This window comes from Tenrec ecaudatus, chromosome 6, assembly GCF_050624435.1.
Source record: "Tenrec ecaudatus isolate mTenEca1 chromosome 6, mTenEca1.hap1, whole genome shotgun sequence".
NCBI classification, from domain to species: domain Eukaryota; kingdom Metazoa; phylum Chordata; class Mammalia; order Afrosoricida; family Tenrecidae; genus Tenrec; species Tenrec ecaudatus.
This window is the reverse complement of record NC_134535.1, coordinates 102,049,124-102,065,636: the sequence shown is the minus strand read 5'-3', so window position 1 is coordinate 102,065,636 and position 16,513 is coordinate 102,049,124.

The following is a 16,513-nucleotide window of genomic DNA, read 5'->3' as shown; positions in this document are numbered from 1 at the left end:
TTACAGCAAAAGAAAGAAGTCAGAGGAGAATCGTAAACGGAGGACTGAGGTTTCTGATTTTGAACGATGAGTAGATTTCCACAGCAAAGTATCAGTCATGGAGAAAAATTTCAGGAAGCTGGATGGAGGTGGTTTTGCAAGGAGACCTTGACCTGTAATGAAATTTTAGGACCAGTGTTGTTGTTGAGTCTATGGTAGAAGATCCTGTTTGGCAATGGGGTTTACTGAGCTATGAGGAGAGGCTTCATATTATGAAGCATTATGCAAACGAGTCCAGCAAATTAGATGAACCGTGTATGCGGACCTCTTCAGAACTTCTGGGACAGACCGTCTAGCTCCGCATCTCAGCTCTGCCACTGACCAGCTGGATACCCTTGGAAAACTTATGTAAACCCTCTATGCCTCAGTTTCCTCATCGGTAAAATGGTGCTAGACATATTTATCTCACAGTATTATAAAACCCAGAATAAGTGTACAGACTGCAGTATCATGTGGTAATGACTGGTACATATTAAGTGCTTACTAAATATTAACTTAGGAGCCCTGGGGGGTGGGGGCAGGTAGCACGGAGCTGTGATCCACGTGATCAGCAGTTCGAAACCACCAGCAGCTCCTCAGGCGAAAGACTGGGCTTTCTACTCCCAGAAAGAGTTACAATCTCAGAAATGCAAAGGGGGTCACGCTGAGTCCGCCTTGATTCTGTGGCAGCGAGAAATATTAACTTATCATTTCAATATGTATTTTAAGGAGGTTCAAATAGCCCTGCTAACAACAATTTCTGCCATGGTTTACACTTTGCTTCTTTTGGTCTGGTGTTTTCAATAGAACGTTAAAAAAAATCTGAAGGAAGCAAAAACTCTACGGAAAGGATTCCCAAGAACCACTCAACTGTGCATGAATGTAACTGTCTGAGGCTACCAGGGGAGAGCGGTGGCAGGAAGACATGGAATCCTTGTGGCGCTCATAAAGCTCTCCGAACATCTTTTTCCCAATAAGAGAAGTTGGAAGACCAACCCCTCAACGGCCATACAGTGGATTGGTGGACTCGGCATTGTCATTCCTTTTCTCTGCTTCCCAATCTCTTTACAGTGTTTGACTTCTAGCTCTAGCGCCCTCTGATTAACCTGGTTACTAGGATCCAGTCTTCAGAGAAAATTCCAGACAGCTGGAAGATAAAGTTGAACCCAACTGCCCTGGTATTCAACAGAGAGCAAAAGGGTTTTCCACTGAGGGGTGCATTTTCCACAACAATGAAGAAGATGAAGGGAAGGAGAGAGGAGTCTGCCTAAATCAGGTCTGCCTGGAGAGAGGAGAAGTACCAGACCACACAGAGATGGTTATCCCGGAGTTTGGGTGAGAAGATAAAGTATAAATGTAAGGCATTGGGGAAAGTTGGGATGGTTGAGTCTGGCTTGCTTTGGAGATTTCTAGAGCATCTCTTTTGAATTCTGACAGTTGGTAGGAAGAAAATCCCTAAACCCAACAAATGTACTAAAAGAAAGCATCCATGGAGGGTGAACTTGAGTGTCTGTTGCCCTCTTGGTGGAAAGGGGAGCCTAGTGGGACTTGTTTTCCTCTCCTCAAGAGTAATTTTCACATAGGAAATCTCAATCCACTAGTAGCTTCATTTTCAAAGAAGCCCGAGGTTCTTTGGGTTTTAATTTCAATGGTTAATTCTGATGACAATGAGATTTCCAAATTCTGTGAGTAATAACCTAAGACATATAAATGTTTTGATTTGGTGCTTTTAGCTTTTCTAGAATACACAAGCAATAGATGTTATTGGTAAATTGGATTTTAATTTATGTTTATGCTTTGCCACTGACATGTTATGAGACTAGTAGTTTTCGTAATTTGTGAGAGTCAGATATTTGCTATATAATTTTTTATACAGTCAAATGCCTTTAGACAAAACAAGAACCTAATTTAGCCACCCACCAGCCACAAAGCATCTGGGGTACATAATATTTATCCGTGGGACCTGGATGACTGCTCCTTGTATTTGTTTATTTGATCTGGGAAAACACAGCTCACCAACAGCATCTGGATCTCAGGGAAGGTTCTTATATTTGCCCCCAAATTCTCCCTCTCAGTCAATGGTATCCCAGTGACTCATACGCCAGGTCAGAGAGTTGAGTGGCTCGGCAGTCGAGAACGTAAAATTCTCTGGCTCCTTCCCTGTAACCACCAACCCTACAATCTCCATCGTGGGTGTGTGGCATGGGAACCTGCGTGAGGATTTGCCAAGACCACCAGGAATTGGGAAGAAAACCAGATCTTATAGCCAAAAGTGAACAGAGCAGTCCTGACAAGGGTTAAGTAGGACCCTGGAGAGCTTTAGACCTCGTTTACTTTATTTAAAGAGCTCCTTGTTAAGACCAAGATGCTGGGAGGCAGAGGGAGACTTTTTTCCCATGAAAAGGTGCGACAAAAATCTTGCACATTTTGATGACATGTTTCTCCCTGAGAGATCTTCACTGTTGGCAGTCCCATTTGAGACCTCGATGAAAAGTGGGGGACCTCACTTCTCTGAGGTCTCCAACAGAAACTCATCGCCTTTACTTCATCGAATTTCAGAGGGGTGAACAGCTGAGAGCAAACGAAGAAATAAACAGCAACTGGTACTTCTTGAACACTTGAACAAAGGTGAAAAACCAGACTAGTCATGGCAGCATCAGCTTGACCTGTAGCCTCTAAAGAGCATGGGAGTTACTACTTCCTTGGTTTTCCACTGGTCCCTTCATTTCCTCATGACATAACTGCCTAGCCTGAACAATCTATCACTGTGAACGTCATCACCATCAGATTGAATTCCGGGGCTGATTATGTGTGTGTGTGTATGTGTTTTGCTATTGCACCATCAAGGCATACCTCAGCATAAAAGGAGGCTTCAAGGAGTGCAAGGACTTCCAACTGTCATTTTAATGAATGCACTGGAAGGCTAGGACAGTGCAGAACGTCTGGCCATTTCTGAACAAACTCACGAGCTGGTGACCACAATGAACTGCCTTTAAACTTAGTCTTCTCTTACTTTCCCTGCCCCCCCCATTCCCGCCTGCCCCCAAATGTGATGAACTTTTAAATGCAGTGTGCAGTCAGGCTTTAGGAAGGCCAGTGGAACAGCTGCATTAAGAATTGGACTGAAAGGGTTTATTATGTTCTAAGGAGTACACAAAATAAAGTATACCACTAATTTAATTTTTAAAGAATTTAAATAAACATAGGAGCATTCGAGGCTTTCTCTTCATCTTACAAGTGGAAATACATATAAGTTGCTAACTAAATTTCTAACTTCCTACCAAAGGAGTAAATATTTAGATCCCTGGGATTCCTCTACTGGTGTCCTCAGACTAGATTCCTTGGCTCCCTTTTACTCTCACGTATGTCTGTCTCTGACTGTCTGAGTTTTCCTCCCTCTGTCTTTCTTCTCTTTCACTGCTCCAGTAATTCACATCTTTGGGCTCTTGGGCATGGCTTCATTTACTTTTTTGTCCTAAGCAACAATATTTCATTTGTCTCTATGTAACAGTATATTCTTAAGACTCTGGGTTTTCTCTGCCATTTTACTATTGCAAGATATATGTTTGATTTGTGTTTGCTAAAGTTTTGAATAAATGTGAATAATTTGCAAAAACCTGATTAGGATCCTTCTCAAACCTCACTAGTACTTTTACAGTGCAACGCCATCCATTCTAAAGCCAAGTATCCTTTGTAACAGCCATGGTCCAGCCCTGAATGAAATAAGCGAGGGAAATTCAGCGACAAATACACATAATTTAGTCTGTAAAAGAATCCTACATTGCAATGTTTTCCTCCCAACGAGTCCATGAATTCTGATGTTTAGGAAGGCAGGTGGATAAGGTTGAACTAATCAAAGCCTTTGGAATAAAGAAGTCTGACTTTTAGATCAATTCTACCACTTACTACCTTAGGAATCATGATTGTTTATTTTCTTTATGCCTCACATTTCCTATCACACCTACTGTATAATGGAGATTGTGGTAAAGATCAATGGGAAAGTGCATGGACAATATTAATGCCTCGCTTATTACCCTTCACAGCAGGACACTCAGTACACGTGTTCAGACAGTAAGGGCTCCATTCAGTTTACTCTGAATAGTGTCCAGTGGTAAAAGGAGGAGATTTAGCATTACTGTACCTGCCTGCTACTTAGTGTGCTAGTGAGCTGTACTATCACATGCATGAAGCCATCAGTCTGCCAGCTCGTGAGGTGTGTGAACAAAAGTGGAAAATTATAGGTGAAATGAAGAATTTCTGTGGAAATTAGAGCTGAGCAATCCTCTTAAAATGCATAGACTGGAGTTTCTAGACTGTCTTGCTTTAATCACTTTGCCATTCGTGAAATGGAGTAAAATAGATCAACAACTGTTTTGGTTGTTTGTGAATACTGCCTTAATTTACAATAAGCACATTTTAATGTTAAAGTGAATATTTTTTTAAAAGTAAGTACGGGATTTCAAATTATCAGGGATGGTTATAATAAACATATAACTTGCACAAAATATTTATTTGCTAATCGCTATGCCCTGGTGGTGCAGTGGTTACAAACTGGGCTGAGAACTGCAAGGTCAGTAGTTTGAAGCCAGCAGCTGCTCTGCAGGGGAAAGACTGGGCTCTCTGCTCCCAGTAAAGAAGGAGTCTCAGAAACTCACGGAGCAGTTCTACCCTGGCCTAGAGGGCCACTAAGAGTGGCATCAACTCAGCAGCGGTGAGCTTGGTGTTTTGGATTTGTAAGAAACTGGTGTTCCTGCGGGTTAGCCGTTCAAGCCCGCCAGCCACCACGTGTGCGACAGATGTGGCCGTCCTCCTGCAAAGACTTACAGACCAGGGGTCCTCAAACTTTCCAAACAGGGGGCCAGTTCGCTGTCCCTCAGACCATTGGAGGGCCGAGCTATAATTGAAAAAGCAAATACAAAAAGCTATGAACAAATTCCTATGCACACTGCACTTGTCTTTTTTTGAAGTGAAAAACAAAACGGGGCAAGAACACCCGGCAGGACGGATAACGGTCCCCGGCGGGCTGCGGGCAGTAGTTTGAGGATCCGGGCAGGGTTTCCGTGAGTGTAATCGACTCAGTGCCGTGAGGTTTTGGTTTGAGGGGAGTCTAGACAATGAGAGAGCAAGTAACAAACTTGCTAAAGAAGCATGCACAAATACTTCAAAGTTAACAGTTATTTCCTGAAGACTGCTCCTAGAGCCATAAATTGGCATAAACAACTGTTGACAGCATGTTGACATCTGAGGGGATACGCCCCAAAAATAACGGATTTTTTTCAAAGCTCTGTACTTATTTATCTATCTATCTATCTATCTATCTATCTATCTATCTATCTATCTATCTATCTATCTATCTATCTATCTATCTATCTATTTATTTGCAAAGAACTCTCCAGGACACTTTAATACATTTGTCAAACATGCGATTCCATTCTTGGAAACATTTTTTCAAAGTCATCCGTTTGGATGGCTGACAGCACCCGCTTTAATTTTTATCTTCACTTCCTGGACGTCATCAAATCGCTGTCCTTTCGTGTCCCTTCCAGGTCAGGTGAGAAAGGTGTGTGGGGCGAGAGAGGCATGCTGTTTTTTGCCAGAAACTGGAGCACTGAGCTGGCTGTGTGAGCGGGTGCACTGTCATGGTGGCAAGACCAGTCCTCTGTCGGCCACAAACCAGGCTTTTTTGCTGCACACAGTTACGCCATGTCTTCAGAACCTCAAAAGAGGAAGCTTGATTAACAGCCTGGCCTGGTGGAAGGAACTCCAAATGCACTATCCCTCTCACATCAAAAAAACAAATGAGCATTTGGGTTTTTGTGGGGATCCCCTGGGATCATTCTGTGAAGCACGACTTATCATTCAGAGCCAATGCCTCTTGTAAAACATTGCCACTCCTTCTGTCAATATCTTTAATAGTGAGTGTATTAAATTGTGATTCTGTTAATAATAAATCTCGTGTTTGTATGAAAAATGAAATGGCATCTCTGAATGTGTTGGCACCATTAGCTCAATAATTTCTCAAACATGTAAACCGGACTTTGACTATTGACATCAGATGCTTCACACAGGAAACCATTGAATTCAATCATGTCTCTAGAGAGGGGATTAGAATAAATGATATTAAACAAAGTGTGTATGAATTGCTGAATGGAAATTAATGATCTTCTCTGGATATGTTCATCCAACTCACACACACATTTTTTTTAAATGACTCAATCATTCACATCACACTCCTTGAATAGATTCAAATGTTTGGGAATCCATTCTGTTAAAGACAAAAAAGAAACAGGTTTAATGAATGCTCTTATAAATTTAGTTTAAATATTCAATACTGAAGAAATTTATAGTATTTATGGTAAAAAAATCAAATTTTGTTAGAGGATATCACAAAACAAAGATTAGAAAATGTTCTTATTAAATTTGATACGTGTTTAAGTGGTACATACATAATTCATAATTTTATCCCAAAAGGCTACAATATTTTACTAATTAAAAGTACTGGTTGTCCATAAAGATTTAGATATATCTGTATACATAAATATATCTATACAATGAATGATTAAAAAATTGTGATGAGTCTAGAAATTCTCCACCATGACAAGATTCACTTCCTGCCTGAGGGGTACACTATCTGTCAGATTTTCAAAACTACTGAGCCTTTAAGGAACTCCTTTGCAAATCACCCTCTATGTTCTACAATGTTTTTGAAGTTATTTTAAATAAGACCTCTAAAAATAGGTTTCATTTTCCCCAAAATGAGTTGGAAGACTTTAATAAAAAGTGTTCAACAAAAAAAAAGTGTTCAACAAATGAAACATCATAAAACTTCAGCCCACACAGATGCTTCAATGAGAAAACCATTTAATTTAATAATGTACCTATCAAGAGGATTAAAATAAATGAGATTAAACAAAATGTTTACGAATGGCTGAAAGCAAAGTTCTCAAACTGAAAGGAACAAATGTACCTTTTAAAAGCAAGGAGGAACTGGAGTAATAAAATAGAGAAAGAATTAATTGTGTGCAAGACTTAAATTTAAAATATTTTACTTAAGATTTAAAATATTTCAACTTGTCAGAAGAATCTTTTGACTCTGCTCCTATTTGTTATTGGAGAACTTTATGTTTTGAAGTGGACTTGAAAGGAATTTGAAAAGGCCCACAATTTAGTAGCACACAAATTTAATGGATGGTCAAAATAATCATAACTATAGACAACTTTATTTGATTAATTTTGACTCATAAAACCATTTTGTTGAAGAAATGTACTCTGAACTGAAGCAAAAGCACAGGACCTCTGAAGATATTTGTATGGAAATATTTATATATTGCATTCTTAGTAAAATTGATTTCAGTAAGTTACCATGAACATTGAGATACCACAACCCTTGTATGCTCTCTATTAAAAATATTTTTATGCACAGTTAATTGGCAGTGTCAAAAATTTGTAATTTAGAAACAGAAAATTAATTTCTGAAGAACACTGTGGGTAATTATAGGAAAATTATATAAGGAATGAGGCACATTGGAAAATATTCTGCTGAAAAATGAGTTCTACATTAATATAAGTGACAAGAACAGCAAAAAAGCTAATTAAATGATGAATGTATACTAAGTACAAAGCTACTTTATAATTTTAAGGTTATTTTATAATTTGCAGGTACTCAATGTAAGGAATCTTTTTTGGTTTTTGCTAGTAAATATAGACACACCATTTATATTACATAGAAAGAATTCATACATGAAAATAATTTTCAACTACAATATTTAATTGCTATCCAAAAGGAATAAAATAACTGGGTGAAAAAATAAGTATTGTAATAATTACATGTCAGTAATGTTTAGTACCTATCTTCTGCTAAAGTATCCTAAAAGGCCTATAAATTATATTGTTATCATAAGTATAGAAAACATGTAAGAATTCATTTGAAAGTTTTCATAACACATAAAAATCTACTTACCTGGATACATATACTTACCAAAGATAAAAGAAGTAATTGTATATGTAAGTAATCATATAATAATTAGATAAAATAAATTAACTCAATAAATAAAATACCCAGTCAAAGAAACTCAAGACTAAGTTTACTAGTAAATTTTAATATTCAAAGGGATATTAATTTTATGTGGTAACAATTTCAGAGAATATCAAAGATAGACACTTTTCATCTTATTTTATTAGGCCAGCATAACTTTGATAAAAATATCTCACAAAAACTTTATAAGAAGAATAAACTACAAGCAAAAATGGCTCATACACAGAGAAGAAAAATCTTAAACCCAACTGGGAAACCACACTAAGGTAGACCAAAGTTAATGTAACTCAACTAGTTTGAGTTTAGGCCAAGAAGGTAAAGTTTGTTTATCATTCAACAGTAAAAATCAGGAAATAAAGACTAAAACAATGTCTTATTTTAATAATTGATAAAACCAAAAAAATTGATAAGTATGTTCATTATTTTTAAATCTGATGAAGTATGTCACAAAGAAACTGCAAGAAACATCTTAATAATAAAATATTTAATACCCTCTTCTTGAGCTCATAAAGAATAAGATGCCCACTCCCATTACTTCTACTCAAAATCTAAGTGTTATAAGAAAAGAAATAAGCAATTTGAAGTTGAAAAGTAAGAAATGGATTATTCACAAATGATGTGATCATATAGAAAATACAAGATAGGAAGTGACTATTAATATTGCATTATGAAGATCAAAATACAAACTTGCAGTTGAAGTCTATTTGTTTACAACTATTAAAATTAAAAAATTTCAAAGATGACATTTTCAGTAATATTAGAAACCCTAAATTTCTAAAAATAAACCTAAAGAAAGCTCTACACAATAGTAGATAAGGAAGATAGCAAACATATCAAAGAGAGTTTAAACAAATGATTGGATATATTATGTTCATTGAATGGAAGACTCAAAACTAATAAAGCATCAATTCCCCCAAAATAGAGTTAGTAAAATTCTCCACTCCGTTACTCAAGTTCTAAACAGTAATTTTGAAGTTTTGGTAGATCTTAGCAAGCTTTTTAACAAATTTATATCAAAACATAAAAAATATTTGACTATCCAAGACTCATTTAAAAGAAAAATCAAGTAGGAAGATTTGCTTGCCCAGAAATGAAGAATAAAAAAGTTGCAATACTGTGATATTGCCAGAAAGTTAGAAAGAACAATCTCAAAATACACATGCTCATAAGTGGACTCTAGATTTAAGAGTAAGGTTTTATAAGCATAAAATTATGATTTTAAAAATATAAGTAGTGCGGAGGCATTTGATACATATATGAGTGAGTAAAAATAAATGCAACACTCTGTCCTTCAAACTGCCCACAAGTATCTATCTTAAATTGATTGTATATCTCAATGTAAAAGGCAAAGTAATATAATTTCTATAGTATGATTTGATGTAGTATGACACCGCATATTTATTATCTGAGGTAGGAAAACTTCTTAATGAGAATATACAAAGCAATACCTATGATGAAACATTAATAGCTTGAACTACATTAAGATTAAAAATGTATATCCCTCAAAAGACACCATTTAAAAGGTAAGGAAGGTAAGTCCTAGAACAGAAGGTATTTCCAATCCTGGTAACCGTTATACACATTCCCTGAAAGGGGGTATGATGCTTGGTGATGTAGAAGGGTGGCAGAGAGAAGACCACTAAGGAGATGGATTGACACAGTGTCTGTCACGGTGGGCTCCAAAATAGCAAATGATCCTGGAGATGATGCAGGACCCAGCAATGTTCTGCTCTGTTAGGTATATGGTCACTCTTAGAGCTGACTGTTGGCATCTAATAATAACAAAAGAAGTCTATGAATCAATGAGATGTCCCATTTGGTAGATAAAAGGCCAACATCCCAAACAGAAGACTGGTATGGTCAACGGTCTTGTTATAGTATTTCTACCCCAGGAAAATCTATTCACCGCTAAAAATAAACTGTTTGCATTTACATGCAAAGCAAAAGTTTGTGAAATATAGCATTGATATATTTGCACAGTAAGTATCTATATGTATGTATATATAATTAAGTCTGTATATATGATCAAATATAAATATATAAATACACATATACATGTATTTGATTTTTAAAAGCTAGACAGAAAAGAATATAAAGTATATGAAGTATACATGTTCATGTATGTATATAAGGGGACTTCAAAAAGTTCGCGGAAACATCAAACTAAAGTCCCTTCATATATGTATGGTTGTTTGGTGCCATCAAATTAGTTCCAACTCATAGGACCCAATATGTCAGTGTAAAACTGTCTCAGGATTTTTTTTGCTATAATCTTTATGGAAACAGATTACAAGGTCTTTCTCCTACAGAGTTGTACTTGGGTTCCAATCATCAGCCTTTCAGTTAGCCGCTAAGCACTGAACCATTATGCCACCACATAACTGTTCAACTTCTCACAAACCTTAACTAAGGAAATAGTAGTAGTCATGACAGTCATGAAGAAATGAACAAATATTTCCAAGATTTCTAGAGTATATCAAGATTTTTTGAGGAAGATAATCTTTAGATTATCAAGTAAAAATAATCTCTCTGTGTGAACAAATCTGAAATAGAGCCATAAATCCTTTCTCCCAGAATAAAATGTGCAGGTTTGTATAAACAGGAGTATCATCGTCATGGGTCATTGTAAGTGGGTCCAAATCATAGTTCTACCAAGTATGAGATTTTAGGTGTTACTACCTTCTCTTTTTCTATTACTCAACTATAGAAAAGGAATGAAAATATTTGGGGTTTGGGTTTTTAAAAATTATTTTATTGAGGGCTCTTACAGATCTTATAAGATCCCATACATCAATTGTATCAAGCATATTTGTACATATGTTGCCATCATTATTTTATGAACATTAATTTTTTTGTTAGACCAGGTAGACTAGAGAAACAAATTCATGGACACTCATATGTATATGAGAAAGAGGTTTATATACAAGAGCAATTGAACACTGAGAGAACATCCCAGCCCAGTCCAGATCAAGACCATAAGTCCGGTATTAGCCCATATGTCTCATACCAATCTATAAAGTCCTCTTCAGACTCACAAAACAGATGCAGTGATGCTGAATGTAGAAGATCACAGTCAGTGGCTAGAAAATCTTTGGATCCAGTGGCATTGGAAACATCTTAGCGCTGGCAGGGGTCTCTGCTTGGCTTCTCCAGCACCCAGAGCTGCATCAGGGTGGGTCCATGTGTCTTGTCAGCTGCTATGTCTCCCAGGATGTGAACTGAGAGTCTCCCACCTCCAAGGAGGAAATAGCAGAATTCCCAGAATCCTTCGGAGAAGGCTATGCCCACACAGAAGCCTCATTGGATATGACCTGATTGACAGGCTAGACTCCACCCCTTTATGTTTAATCCTGAAATTGACAATTATGTAACTACCACAACTTTCTATTTGAAACCTTGGTGTCAGCTCCTTGTTTTTCCCTGACTACCCCCTCCTCCCACTCGTGACCCCTTGAAAAATTATAAATGATCATTGTTTTCATATCTTACACAGACCACTGTCTCCCTTTACCCACATTGCTGTTGTTAATCCCCCGGGGGTGAGGGGTGGAGATAATCCATCAATCATTGCTATTAGTTCTCACTTACTCCCCTCCCCGCCCCCACATTCTCCCTACCTTCCGTGTATTGCTACTCCCATTTCTGTTCCTGAGGGGTTTATCTGACCCAGATTCCACTTTGTCTTCAGTGACCATGTCAGGAGAGTGAGCATCATGGAATGCCAGTTTAATAGAACAAAGTGTGTGTTGAGGAAGGGCTTGGCCAGAGGCCCAAAGTCCATCCACGTCCTCAATGTATTTCCATATAAATATATGTACATAGGCCAATACCTCTATTGTTATAAATGACTATATTTACTTAAGTGCAAATCTATGTTTATACTTCCATCCATAGCTTTGTTTCCTAGATCTTTACTCTATTTCCTTTTACTTTCCACCTGATCCATCATTGCACTTGCCCTTCTTCTGCCTCTGTAATTCCTGTCCGCTAGATTATTGCTGCTCCAATAACACCAGGATCTCTATGTCCTCCTCCTTGTCGATTTTAATTTCCTATCTTTTCCACTGTCTATGGAATTATTTGCTGACCATTCATTTTTCCTGCCTCTTCCTCTCCCAGTTCCCTCCAGAATAGTAGGTCCCATTGCTTTCTCCTCGAGCTTACTTCCAGTGGTAGTTACATAATCTGGTGCCAATTTGGGACTTGAGAGGATTAAGAGTGATGGAGTGGAGTCCAGTCTGTCAATTGAGTCATAGCCAATGAGGCATCTGTATGAGCATGACCTTCTCCTAAGAATTCTGGGTACTCCTGTATTTTCCTCCTTGGAGGCGGGACATACTCTCTCACTGCTCACACCCTGAGAAACAATCTGCTGACAAAACTCATGGAACTATGCCCTGGGAACTGGAGTAGCTACATGGACCTACTCTGATGCAACCTGACCTCTGGAGCTGAAGAAACCACGCAGAGACACCTGACAGTGCCGGAATGCTTACAACATCACTGGATCCATAAGACTTTCAACCCAGTGGCCTGTGATCTTCCTGCATTAGGCGTCATTGCATGTGTTTCATGAGTCTGAAAAGGACTTTATGGATTGGTATCAGGCATATGGGCTAATATTGGCTTTATGAACTTCATCTGGACTGGGCTGGGTCGTTTTCTCAATATTCAATTGCTCTTGTATATAAACCTCTTTCTTATACACATATGAGTCTCCCTGGATTTTTTTCTCTAGTCTACCCAGACTAACACATGCCTATCTTATATTGGTAGGCAAAACAATAATAACAGAGATAAAACAAAAGGAAACAAAAGATTGAATAAAAAGAATTTAAAAAAAGAAAATAGCAAAAGCAGGCAATTGGGCACAAGACAGACCAAACCCAAGGATGTACATGTCATTCCAATAGGAAGACAGGGAAAGAGGGTGGGGGTGGGGGGAAAAAAGGGGCAGGGGAAAGAGGAAGACGATGGCACTGGGGGCGTAGGGCACTAATATACCCAGTGGAGGGTATTGTTAATTTCTTCACTGAAACGGGAGTGTGAGTGCAGACCCCACCGCAGTGTACCAAACCTTGAGGGCAGCAGAACCATATGGAGCAACTCATGAACAGAGAGGTCTGCAGGGCCAGCCCCAATCAGAGCCAAACTGACCTCCTCCCTCAAAGTATGTGCTACAGAGGACAACACTGGACATACAGGTTGAGGAGAGGGGCCGGCCCATACAGAAGCCAACCAAGAATTTAAGAGAAGGAGCGAGGGAATAGACCCCATACTGGGCAGCCAAACCCTGAGGATGATGGGCCTGCATGGAGCTCCTAAGGCACAGAGAGGACTGTAGAACTGACAAGAGCTTGAGACATGTTGTCCCCTCATTGAAACATAGCACAGCAGAGGACAACAGTGGGGACACACGATGGGGATTTAGTCCGGTCTGACCACCCCCATAATGGGGTGAACCAAGAAGGGTTGCAGCAACAGGTGCAAAGCAAAGCCACAAAACCCCTGAGAAACCCCCAAAATAGACTTCAGCCTAAAAGGGCCAGTTCCCAGCACCCCCCTATCACCGGTGGTGGGAAGATAGTCATAAAGGTCAGTGGACAGAACTGGAATGATGTCTGTTTTTGCTATTTTCTTTTTAAAAAAAATTCTTTTTATCAATCTTTTGTTTCCATTTGTTTTATCTCTGTTATTGTTGTTTTGCCTACCAATATAAGATAGGCATGTGCTAGTCTGGGTAGACTAGAGAAAAAAATCCAGGGAGACTCATATGTATATAAGAAAGAGGTTTATATACAACTACAAAATGAGAGCATTGAGTTAAGTATCATCAGCACAGCAAGTATAGAAAAAAAGGCACTGATCTCACTCTCATGTTGTAGTTGTCCTTTTATGATTGGCTAAGTTTGCTTAACATAATTTACTCCAACCCTTCCCATGAGATGATGTGCTTCACGCGATCATCAGTGCTTTTTAGTAATGCACACTACTCCACTGTGTGTATGTGTTATACTTTTCTAATCCACTCATCTATCTATGGAAATTTAAGTTGCTCCCAATATTTTGCCATAGTGAATTGTACCGCAATAATCAATGGAATGGAGATAACTGATCTTGGTCTATTTCCTACGTCTTCTGAGTATGCGCCCAGTAGAGAGATTGCTGGGTCACAAGGTAATTCAACATCCATTTGATTTAAATATCACCAGATGGTTTTCTACAGTGGCTGTACTAGCTACACAACCACCAGCAGTGGAGGAGAGCTCCTATCTTGCCACATGCCCGCCAACATCTGTTGCTCTTTGATTTTCTGATTTGGGCTAACCTAAAGTGTTAGAAGGTATAGTTATTATAATTTTCATTTCTCTGATGTCTAAAGATAGGGAGCATTTTTACACATGTTTATTGACCATTTGGGTCTCTTCCCTAGTGATTTTTTTGTTCAGGTGTTTTGCATACTTCTCCAGGGGGTTAACTGTTTTCTTCTTTTTGCAGGCTAGGAGGGTAGTGTATTACTAAGCCCTTTGTCTGTTGTGTCATTGATAAAAATCCTATGCCAGTCTGTGGCTTCTCTAGTTATTCTTTTTGTGGAGTTTTTCAATGGACACAGGTGTTTTATTCTTAGTATATCCCATTTGCCAATTTCAACTTCATTTATGTGTGTACCCTTCCCTATTACAGTTAGGCTATATATTCCCTGAGCCAAGGTTCTTAGGTTTGTCCCTATCACTTCTTTGATGGGCCTGATAGTTTCAGAGTTTACTTCTAGGTCTGTGATACACCTAGAGTTTGTTCTTGTGCATGGGGTGAGGTAAGGGTCTTGTTTATTTTTCTACAGGTAGCTACCCATTGTTTCTAGCACCACTTGTTAAAGAGCACACCCGCTTCCCACTTGAAGCTTTTTTTGGCTCTTGTCGAAGATCAGTTATATGCTGATCCATCAGGTTACATGCTGATGGTTTTATTTCTAGGTCTTTAGTTCTTTTCCATTGCACCAATAACTGTCATTATTCCAGTACCACCCTGTTTTGACCACTGTGGCTGTATAATAGGTGTTAAAATCAGGTAAGGCAAACCCTCCAGCTTTGTCCTTCTTCTTGAGGAGTTCTCTGCTAATTCTTGGCTTCTTCCCTCTCCATATGAAATTGGTGGTCAGTTTTTCCCAGTCTTTGAAGAAGGTTGATGGTATTTGAACACGGATAGCATTAAACTTATGTAGTGCCTTGGGTACGATGGACATCTTTACTATATTGAATCTTCCAATCCACGAGCATAGGATGTTCTTCCATTAGTGGATGTTGCATTTGGTATCCTGTAGTAGGGTCCTGTCATTTTCCTTATATAAATCTTTGAGGGTTTTTTTGGTTAGATATATCCCTAGATATTTCAGTTTGTTCTTGGCTATTATGAAGGGTAATTCCTTTTTGATCCCCTCTTCCGTGGTCTTATCCAATGTATATAGCAAACCAGTAGACTTCTGTTTGTTGATTTGGTACCCCACTTCTTTTTCCATGAACCTCTATTGCTGTCAGTACTCCTATTGAGGAGCTTTTGGAGTTTTCAATGATTAAAATCATGTCCTCTTCAAACCGTGATAGTTTCACCTCCTCCTCTCCCAGATGTATACCCTTAATGCCCGTCTGCTGTCTTATGTTGTTAGCTAGGGCCTCTAGTACAATGTGGAAAAGAACTGGGACCAAGGATTTGGTCCCCTTTTTCTTTGTCTTTTCTTCATTGAATATGATGTTTGTTGTTGACTTTTAATTAATAGCTTGTATTAACTTGAGGAACTCTCCTTTCAGTCCTATCTTCTTGAGTGCCATATTTAGAAATGGATGTTGGATGTTGTCAAATGCTTTTTCCCGTGTCTATTGACATTATCATGTAATTATTATTATTTTTTCTTATCAATGTGGTGATAATATTGATGGATTGTCAAATGTTGAACCATCTCTGCATCCCTGGAATGAATGGCACCTGATCATGATGTATATGTTTTATATTCTTTTCTATTCTATTGGCCAGTATTTTGTTAAGGATTTTTGCATATATGTTCCTTAGATATATAGATCTATAGTTCTCTATTCTTGTGGGATCTTTGCCCTCTTTGGGTATCAAAGTTATACTCACTTCATAGAATGAGTTTGGGAGCTTAATGTCTTTATCTATGTTCAGGAATAATTTGTGGAGGATCAGTGTCAGCTCTTCCCTCAATTCTTGGTAGAATTCTCTTGTGAAGACATCTGGTCTGAGAGCTTTTTTCGTTGGTAGTTTCTTGATAACTGTATCTATTTCTTCTTTTGCTATGGGTCTGTTGAGGTTCTTGACTTCTATATGAGATAATCTAGAGATGGATTATTTTCCCAGGTATTTGTCCATGTATTGAATTTGTTAGAATACAGACTTTCATATTACTTTGTAATTATCCTTTTAAGCTCGTTGGGGGTCTGTTGTGAT